The sequence below is a fragment of the Mus caroli genome, unplaced genomic scaffold (assembly GCF_978045245.1).
Source record: "Mus caroli unplaced genomic scaffold, Mus_caroli_1 scaffold_4, whole genome shotgun sequence".
NCBI classification, from domain to species: Eukaryota; Metazoa; Chordata; class Mammalia; order Rodentia; family Muridae; genus Mus; species Mus caroli.
Window position 1 is genome coordinate 37,427,562 of NW_028227259.1, and position 9,994 is coordinate 37,437,555.

Below are 9,994 nucleotides of genomic sequence, written 5' to 3' on the forward strand. Positions count from 1 at the left end.
TAGAGCTGGGTTAGATGTTTACATGTGGCCGTCTGCCCTGAGACTTAGAATATACTTCCGAGGTCAAGGGTGATAGTGAAGCTTTACCAAGCAGCTGCCAACCATCCTGATGTGAGGGTGCCAACTCTGTTGACTCTCCAATAACGGTCAGCCAGACATAAGAGGAAGGCTGTGAGTCTGTGTCATCCAGATGGTGTGGAGCCCTGCCCCAGGCTGCCTATAGGGAGGTTGCATGGTTTGTGCAGCTGAAACAGAGAAGCAGGCATGGCCTGCCTTGCTCGGGTCCTCTGAGCTCTCGGGTCCTCTGCACCCACATAGGGCTTCTGAGTCCATGTCCTGTGGACTCTGCATTTTGCTGGCAACCAACCACAGGCAGTGGGAAACATTCCTTTAGTGGTACCGATGAAGCATCTGTCGATATCTGTGGTGTACATTATACAAAGTGCCAGCTGTCCATGTGATGTCCCTGTGTCCTTAACCTGGCAGAGATCAAATAGTTGGCTTTGGGGCACCAGTACAAGTGACCACAGCCCTCTCTGAAAAATGGTTGGATGGCTCCAGGAAGATGGGAATCGGGCAGGTAATACTTGAAAGCCAAGGCAAGGAGCCTGCCCTCCTCCTGCCTGCTGGAGTTCATCTGCAACCATAGGTGCTTGGGGACCCCGCCATGGACAGTGATCTGCTGACACACACCTGCCTGTCCTCATTTGCGGGCCACCAAGGCTGGGCTGCCTCAAGAGAGGATTTCCAGCCTTCCAGAAGGAACAGTAGTGGTGTCTGAGAGGCCACCGAAGGTAAGCCCCGGCCACCTGTGTCTCGAAGCTCCACAGGAGGGGACAGAATGAGGTTCAGGATAGAGCCAATGTCTTCATGTTTAGACCCCCGTGTTCCAGAATCAAGGCAGAGGCACACTGCGTTTTAGTCCTTAGGTGTCAGCATCTTTGTGCTGTGTGTTTGGAAGCAGCCAATGTCTGAGCAGTCTGGGCCTGCTCATTTGCCCCCTCAGCGCTCCGTGGGACTCAGCTGTTAACCACCTGGTATGTCCCTGAGGACTTCCTAGTTTCTTCTTTAGCTACTGGGTCATTTGAGGAGTAAAATAACTCTTGTTAGTAAACACAAAATATCTAACCAGGTTCAACCAAGCATGAACACAGAAAACAAAACGCATCAAGCTCTTTCATCATTCCTACCCGATCCTCTGACATCTAGAACCAGATACCAGTCAGCAAACAAAGGAAGATAGGGGACAGAATGAAGACATGACAGTTACCTTTATTTTCAGACAGCACTTTTGATGAGCCAGAAGACCAAACACAAAAATTCAAGTGCTTCGACCTAAAAGTATTAAAATTTCTCAATGAGAAATGAGTCTGTTCAACTGAGACCAGAGTAGTAGACTGCCCAGAGTGGATTCACCCAGAAAGACAGAGGCCATTGAGAAGATATGCAGTGTCACTGAAAGATGCAAGACAGTATGCAGGCTTGGGTTGCTGAGTGCACCAGAAAGCCTGCAGAGAAAGCCTACTCATTGTATTCATGTGATCCCAGTATGTTTCTGAAGGAACTGTAGAGTTTGTTGTGAAACGACAAAAATTACATTTAAATTCATATGAAGCAAAGAATGAGGCCGAAGGTGGGAAGACTTGCTCAGTTGTTTGCGAACCTGGGACACACAGCTGGAGTCTGTGGTGGTGCTGATGAGAAATGTCACCCACAGTCTCACACAATCGAATGCTCAGTCTCCAGGTGGTGGTGCTGTTTTCAAGGCTTAGGGGTGTAAACTTGCTGGAGAAGGTATGTCACTGAAGGCAGATTTTGAGAATATAAAACTTATGTGACTCCTAGTGAGCTCTGTCTGCTTCCTGCTTGTGGTTTGAGATGAGAGCTCCCAGGTGTCCCTGCCACCATGCCTGCCTGCTGCCATGCTTCTGTGCTGTGATGGTGATAGTCTTTTATCCCTCTAGAGCCATAAGCCAAAATAAACCGTTCTTTCTATAAGTTGGCTCAATCTTATAATGGCAACAGGGGAGTCCGAGGGACCCAGAAACTAGGAAAAGCCTCAGAGACAGGAACTCACTCACTAGCTAAGGGATCGTAACAGCCTCAAGGCTCTATCTGAGGAGATGTTCCTTTCTAAGCAGGAGCTCCACAACTCACACAGCGCCACAGCGGAGCAGCTCAGCGTATCACTGGAGCATGGTAGTTTTGACCGTCATCTCAGGGATCCTGGCGATGCAGAAAAGTGATCAAGGATCCAGGCAGCAGCGCCAATACCTATAGAACACCTTACTAAAAAATTCAACTTTAGACAGGAAAATGTTATTTATTTCAGAACGATAAACCTATTACATGTTGCTATCAAGACAAATTGTATGAAAAATGTATTTTCTAAAACAAGGTTTCAGCAAGAAAAGTGGCATCGCTTTATATTTGTACAAATCTCTGGCTCAGGGACCAGCTAGGGCTCCTCAGGCGTCTGTGTGCTCTGCTGCTGGGAGCGTTTCTGGTTAAGTGCAGGATTCTGTCTAGAAGTCCAACCTCACAGGAATAGTTACCTGGAAAGAAAAGAACAAATCAATGTGACTATTCCAACTCTGTCCCATCTCAAACTTGAGGAGTTAGGGAGATAGAATTTTTGTTTTTCTGGGGTGGAGATTGAACCCAGGGTCTCCTACATACTAGGCAAATGCTCATACATTAAGCCACTTTCCCCTAAAGCCCCAAACTTTCCTTGTGACTCATCTTAGGCCTCGATGGCTCTTTATCCTTCTATGTGTTTGGGTCCCAAGTAGGCATTTGGAGACATTTTTGGAAAATATTGTACCCATAGTGATACAACTGTTCCTAGTATTACAACATGTCATCGATCGGATGCCAGATAGCTAGTCACCTTTGCCCACTCACTGACAGTCTCAGCAGGAAGACCTTAGGTGGGGAGTTTGAAAGCTCATCATGGTGGGAACAAGTATTTCCAAAGTCTGACTCTTGCAGGAGTGTGTGGATTTTACTACCAATAACCAATGCTGCCACTGCTTCTCTTAAGGAACAGGCCTGCTTCATGTCTCAGGAATATACCTACCAGTGCCCTGGCCTGCCGGTTTTCTTTCAAGGAATCTTTGTAAGCTGTATTTTAAAAGAGCACACACAGCTGCACACAGGCCTTTACTTGGTCAGCCCAACACGGACATGACAAAAGCCCTACATTGCGCTGCCATTTCATCATCTCAAGGCCAAGACTTAGTCAGTCTGTCAGTCATCCCAGTGCCTCGCCACAGATGCTGAGGCAGAACGGGTGGCTCGCCCTGTAATCCCAGGACTCAGAAGGAAAGAGGAAGAAAGGGAACATGCATATAACACATGAAAGGAAGAAGAGAAAGGCTCTGAATAAAATATTAATAAATGCCAGACACCATAACCAAGCATGGCTTCCTTAAGAAAGTCACTGCAACTGTGTTTAGAAGTACTAGAAGAGGAGATTCTGTGATTATCTCTAGTCTCTCATGACTGTAAAACACAAAGCCTGAAGGAACTTTTTAAAAGATTTATATTATGTATATGTATACACTGTCACCCTCTTCAGACATAGCAGAAGAGGGCATCTGATGCCATTACAGATGGTTGTGAGCCACCATGTGGTTGCTGGGAATTGAATTTAGGACCTCTGGAAGAGCAATCAGTGTTCTTAACCACTGAGCCATCTCTTCAGCTGTAAAATCACATTTATAATAGCATCAAAAAATTACAGAGTTGTGCTGCTCATGGTGGCACAGGTCTTTGATTCCCTACACTGAGGAAGCAGAGGCAAGCAAGGCTCTGAGTTTGAGGCTACCATGGTCTACATAGTAAGTTCCAAGTTAGCCATGGCTACATAATGACACCTTTCCTAAAAGAAGGAGAAAAGAAGGCGAGAGAAAGAAAAGGGGGAGAAGGAAGGGGAAGAGGAGGAGGGAGAGAGGAGGAGGAAGAAGAGGAGAAAGGAGGAAGAAAGAGAGGAGGAGGAAGAAGAGAAAGGAGAATGAGGAAAAAGAGAAGAGGAAGAAGAAGACGATAACAACTTTCAAGTTCCTTGAATAAATGAGCCAATGAAGGATCACTGTGGAACACACGAAAGAAGTCGAGCACAGACAGGCACAGGCTGTCCTTGGGAGGATGAGAAAGGGAATCCAGATGCAATTCCAGTAGAGCCCAGCTTGTGGAGAAGGTGGAATCAAGACCAGAGGTCTCACTGAGATGGAAGCTTTGGTAGTGCCTCCCACTAGGGGTAGTTGCCAAGGCTCTGTCATAGCCTGCAGGGAGCAGTCGGAGGAGGAGGCCCAGCTCGAAGCCCTGTTGATATTGCACAGGTTTGGCAGAAGTGATCCTGATAGTGATGAGCAGTGGCTCAGGTATAGAGGGCAAGATATGAAGCTGCACTGAAATCATGACCTAACAGGAAGTTACTGGAGAGCAAGACTTAAATGTTAGGAGTAGAGACATTCATTCTAGAAGGTGTTTTGGAAAGAGGTAGAACCTTGGGCTCTCAGAGACTTATGAGCAGGGTGACTTGGAAAGTAATTTGGTTATTAAAGTAAAAAAGATCAATTATGACAGAGCTTTAAGCATCCAGGTGACATGGGTTGGACAAAGGGTGCTATGTAAGATAGACTTCTTTGAGATAAGACAAGAACTGAAGCTTGAAGAACTTGGTGGGAGGAGCCTGGGTAGCTCTACTCTAGTGGTACCCATCCTGGCCCGGCTTCTTCCAGGGACCTCCACGTGCCCATCTGAGCAGACACTGGGCGTGAGTGTTCCTGGTGGGTTCTTGTTCTATGGTAGTTGAGGAATGCTCCACAATCTCTACTTTGTGTTCTAGGACAAGCAGGGTCAAAGGGGAGGCTATGAGGCACATAGAGACAGGGGGTCAGAGGGTTCTTGGTTGTGGGCATACAGATGCCCCAGGAGCTCCCATGTGCCCCCCCCCACTGGCACCCATCCCTGGTACCTTACTGTGAAGTCATGGATCCATCAGAAGTTCCACACAACAGGACATGCCTGGTGCCCAGTTGTCCCTGGAAATGGCCACCTAGGGTTGCTCCAATACTGCAATGGCTTGGTTCTTCTTGTACTTCACCTCCTAATCTTGTCCCACACAGGCTCAAGGTCCAGTGCCCATAATGGCAGCTGCTACACACACTCTCCCAGTGGGTGCTTGCTTACCTGTGACCCTGCCGTGGACTCACTTCCCCTGGTAGTAACTGGAATTGACCCAGGAGACCCTTCCTGAAGGGCTTCAGATGTGCTAGGTCCTGTCCTGGTACCAGGCTCAGAGGTGGGGACTGTGTCCTGCCCTCACAGAGACCAGAATGGCCCCATGGTTTATTTATCTAACTCCATAGAGTTTGTGTCTAGGTCTGCTCAGGTTCTCCTTGTCATCCGGAGACCGTGCCCACAGCACTTTCTGACACTGTCAATATTCATTCTTTCTTACTTTATTTTGGGCAGCAATATTCCTAACTAAATCCAGTCACATGTCCCTCAGAGTTTACGGTGACAGGCAAGATATCTGAGAAAGTTGCTGCAAAATATATGAAACAGCCTTTTTAAAAATGGACAGGCAGGTACTTTTTTTTTCTGTCATTTTTCTGGGGTGTGTGTGTGTGTGTGCGCGCGCGCTCGCGCGTTGGTGGCCTTGGCATGAGCACATGGAGGTCAGAGGACAACTTGCAAAAATCAGTTATCTCCCTCTACCATGTGGGTTCTAGGAATTGAACTCAGGTTACCCAGCATGGCCAACTGCCTTTAATCTGCAGAGCCATTTTGCCAGACCCTATTTCCAAATGTCCTCTCATTTCTTCACCAGAAAGAGTGAGGTGGAGGTGCCTGGCTCCCGGCTTTATAGCACTCCGAGGGAGCTTTAAGGATGAAAGCCCGAGGGTACCATGGTACTGGTACAGAACTTAGCTTTTTTATGCAAATGAGAAATGAATCCAAACCAGATCAGTATTGTTCTCATATCTGCCACCAAACAGTTTTAACAGGAAGTAAAAATTGAAAAAATAGCTGTCTCAACTAAACTAAGCACAGAGTTGGCTCAAAGTACAATAACAATTGAATAGGGAGCCCTGTGGGGAGGCTCCACCTACCGCAGAGCTGTCTTGGGGGAAGGGTGATGGGCAGTCATCAGTGCCCAAGCAGATACCTACACACAGAATGATAGAAGAACAGAAATAGCCACGTACCAATCAGTAAAGTTCACTATGGGAGATGGCTTTGTGCTGAACGGTCATTCTGCCAATGAGGCTGATGGGTAAGGCTTCTTCTCCACAGGAGAGCCGTGCTCTGCCTCTGCCTGTGACTGAGAACACAGGCTTGGTCAGAACCTGGAGCCTGTCCTGCCTCAAGGCACAGCTAACATAGAGAGAGCATCACTGGCCATGTAGCATCCAGGGCATGGGGCCTTGGGAGCCAGCGGAACACGGCATCTGACCTGAGCCTTAGAGATGTGAGAACTGGGATGCTCATCCATCAAGGCAGCATCATGGCTGTGAGGACAGCAGAAGGGAGCCATGGCCTGGCATCAGAGAGAGGGAAGGCATGAGGAGCCTCTTGAGAGAGGGACTTAGGTTCCCAGACCCAACACTGCAGAGCAGGAGGGAGGGCAATGGCCAGCAGAGGACAGGGAGGCATGCAGGGTCTTCAGCAGAGACCACACATGTCTGCACATGGCAAACCTTCAAAGGGCTTCAAGTTGTAAGTTCTCCAGGCATGGCTGGAAGGGAGGCCAGTAAATCAACCAGAACTGGCTACATTCCATGGAGACTCACTACATTAAAAACAACAACATCCCCACCACTACCACAACAAAACAAACAAAAATAAAAGTGTCCATTAAAGGCAAGGCCTATCTGAGAAAGAGCTTCTGTAAGTTTCTAGAACCTTCCCCATAATATCATGTTTATTCCCAGAGGGTTGGATTGTGATATATCAAGGCCCCCCCACCCCACCCCCATTCAATCCTGTCCTCAGTGCTGGGAGAAGGCTGGTGTCAACCTCTCATTACAGCCCACCTACTCAGGGAGCCAGGCTGCCTCCTCAGAGGCCTGGGTTCCCCACAGCCTATTGATACTGGAAATTTAGATTCCAACTGTGTGCTGGCCCCCTCCTCCCCTTCCTGTTTCCTTATTCAAAGAACTTTCAAGAGACTTTCCAAGTTCTGCTCAGGAACAGGGCAGCTTCCTGGGGCACCAGCTGGCATCTCGTGCAATTATCATTAAATTACAGAGACAATTTTAATTTCACAATAATTAGAAATATCAACTGCAGCTCCAGCCTTCGAAACTAATGGAATTTTAATGGGCAGCTGCTTAGGTTACAGCCAAAAATAGTAGCGCTCAGCCGGGCAGAGCAGCTGGAGCCAGGGCCCTGGACAGGAGGCAAGGAAAGAAGAGCTGAGTACCTGGGAAGAACCTGGGGTTGGCTATGGGGGCGGGTAGCCTGGTTAAACCCTAAAGGGAGGAAAAGGAGCCTCCGGAAATGGACCTGCATTTAGGACTTTACAACCAAGTGTATGTCCCTAAGATACAACTTAGAGCCAGGCTTCAATGTTTGAATCAACGTCTCTGGCCCCAGATGCTGCTCTCTGGACAGGCCACTCCACAGCCATGCCTTAGGGCCTGGACTGCCCTGGGCCCCAGGAATCACAGTGCAGGGGGTAGGGTGGATCCAGAGCGTGGATCCTGAGACGCCATCCTGACCCGACGTGGAAGTAAACAGTCTCTTGTTGGGCAGAAGAGACTTTTGATACAATCAGAATTACCTCATTTGTTTTTCTTTCATGGAGAAAGCTTCCTGTGTTCTTCAAAATCTTCACTGAGGCCATGGAACTATTTTCCCACATCTGATCCCAGAAACTGTAATTGTGTTCAGGTCTCGGATCCACCTTACATTCACTGCCGTGTGTTGGCATTGAGCTATTTTCTGTAGCACTATCCTGTTCTAGAGCTATTTGTTTAAGACTGTTTCCTTCCTCTATTGGCTTTGTCAAGAATGTTTTTTGGAACAAAGGCGAGTGTGTTTCTAGGCTGCAGTGAGGGCATTCTCCCCACTGCACGTGCAACGGACCTTGTCAATCCAGCTTCCTGGAGACTTGAGGTTGGGTGGCAAAAACATTCAATCTTTCTCTCCTGAAAATCAGGGCTTGCTATTTTGTATCTTTTGTATGTTTATATAGCTTTTAAATCACCTTGTCAATTTCTGCCTTCAGAAAGTTTGACTGAGTTGTCTTTGACTCCAGAGACTTTGGTGAGAAGACTCTTTTGTCCTCTCCCTCCCTCCCTCCCTCCCTCCCTCCCTCCCTCCCTCCCTCCCTCCCTCCCTTCTTCCAGTCTCTCTGTCCCTCTCCCCCTAACCCCACTCGTTTGACAGACCCTTGCTCTGTACTCCAGGCTGAGCTCACTCATCAGTGCGCTCCTGAGTGCTGTGTTTCCACAGGTTGCATAAACTGTTTGTACTCTTCCACTCTCATCACCCAGACTCTGGGATCTCTGTGCTCCTCCTCCCACCCCCTTCCTTCCGTCCTCTTCCTCTGCTTCTCATCCTTCGTTCCTTCCCTGCGTCCTCCTCTCCTTCCCCCTTTTCCTTCTTCATTTTTTTTTACACAGTAGCCTAGGCTGGCCTAGAGCTTTTAGTGATCCTCCTACTCCTACCTCAGCATCTGATTGCTGGAATTATATGTATCAATTACTACACTGATTTTAATTTTAATTTTATTTTATTTTATTTTATTTTATTTTATTTTATTTCGAGACAGGATTTCTCAGTATAGCCCTGGCTGTCCTGGAATCACTTTGTAGACCAGACTGGCCTCGAACTCAGAAATCCGCCTACCTCTGCCTCCCAAGTGCTGGGATTAAAGGCGTGTGCCACCACCGCCCAGCTGATTTTTAAAATTTATGCAATTCATTGCAAACCATCTTTTCTCATATAAACCATTAAGTTCCTTTAAAATTTTTGTGTGTATGAGCATCTGACCTGAAAGTATGGCTATCACATGCATGCAGTACTTGTAGAGACCAGAAGAGGGCATAGGATTCCCCAGGACTGGAGTTAGAGACAGTTGTGAACCACAGTATGGATGATGGACACCAAGCCCAGATCCTCAACCAGTGCTCTTAACCACTGACCCATCTCTCCAGGCCCACATAAACAAAAAATTTAAATTATAGCATTACCTGTATAAGGACTTTAGTTGTATGTCTTTAATAAAGTATGTCTTTTACTTAAGATATATTTCTAATTTCTCTGTGATTTCTCCTTTGTCCTATGTGTGCTACTTTTCTTTTTTGCTTTTGGGATGTGATTATGGATTTCTAATGATTTCTGTCCTTTTAAAGTCAGTACAACTGATGTTATGATCTGGTCTCTGTCCTCACTTGGCAAATGACTTGTGTGCACTTGGAAGTAACACAGGGGCTGGAGAGATGGCTCAGTGGGTAAGAGCACCGACTGCTCTTCCAGAGGTCCTGAGTTCAAATCCCAGCAACCACATGGTGGCTCACAACCATTTGTAATGGGATCTCATGTCCTCTTCTGGTGTGTCTGAAGAGAGCAATGGTGTACTCATATACATAAAATAAATAAATAATTCTTTAAAAAGGAGAGAGAGAGAGAGAGAGAGAAGGAAGGAAAGAAAGACAGAAAGACAGACAGACACATTCTAACTGTGTGTGGTGATTCACACTGTAACCCAAACACTTGGAAGGCACTTACCTGGCATGGCTTAAACCAACTCATGCTGTTATCAAGGCCTACCCTTAAACTGTATAAAAAGTGTGTGCCTAGGAGATTTGGGGTCACCTCTGCCCCAATTGCAGGACGACCCCAATGCGCCAGATCAATAAACCTCTTGCTTGTTGCATCGATCTCTGTCTCTGTTTCTGTGAGTGGGACATCCTGCCGTAAGGCTCATCAGGTCTTACACCTCTGCTTCCTGAGAGGCTGAACTGTCCTGACTAGA

At 47.2% G+C, this 9,994-nt stretch overlaps 1 long non-coding RNA gene across 1 annotated transcript; it reads right to left on the bottom strand.

The window, feature by feature from the left end:
- Positions 1–2,317: 2,317 nt before the first annotated feature.
- LOC147005130 (uncharacterized) lies at positions 2,318–7,972 on the bottom strand. Its single transcript, XR_015046827.1, has 3 exons — positions 7,796–7,972; positions 6,219–6,334; positions 2,318–2,555 (listed from the first exon to the last, which is right to left on the bottom strand). It is a non-coding gene; the product is annotated as an uncharacterized LOC147005130 (long non-coding RNA).
- Between the last annotated feature and the right edge of the window lie 2,022 nt (positions 7,973–9,994).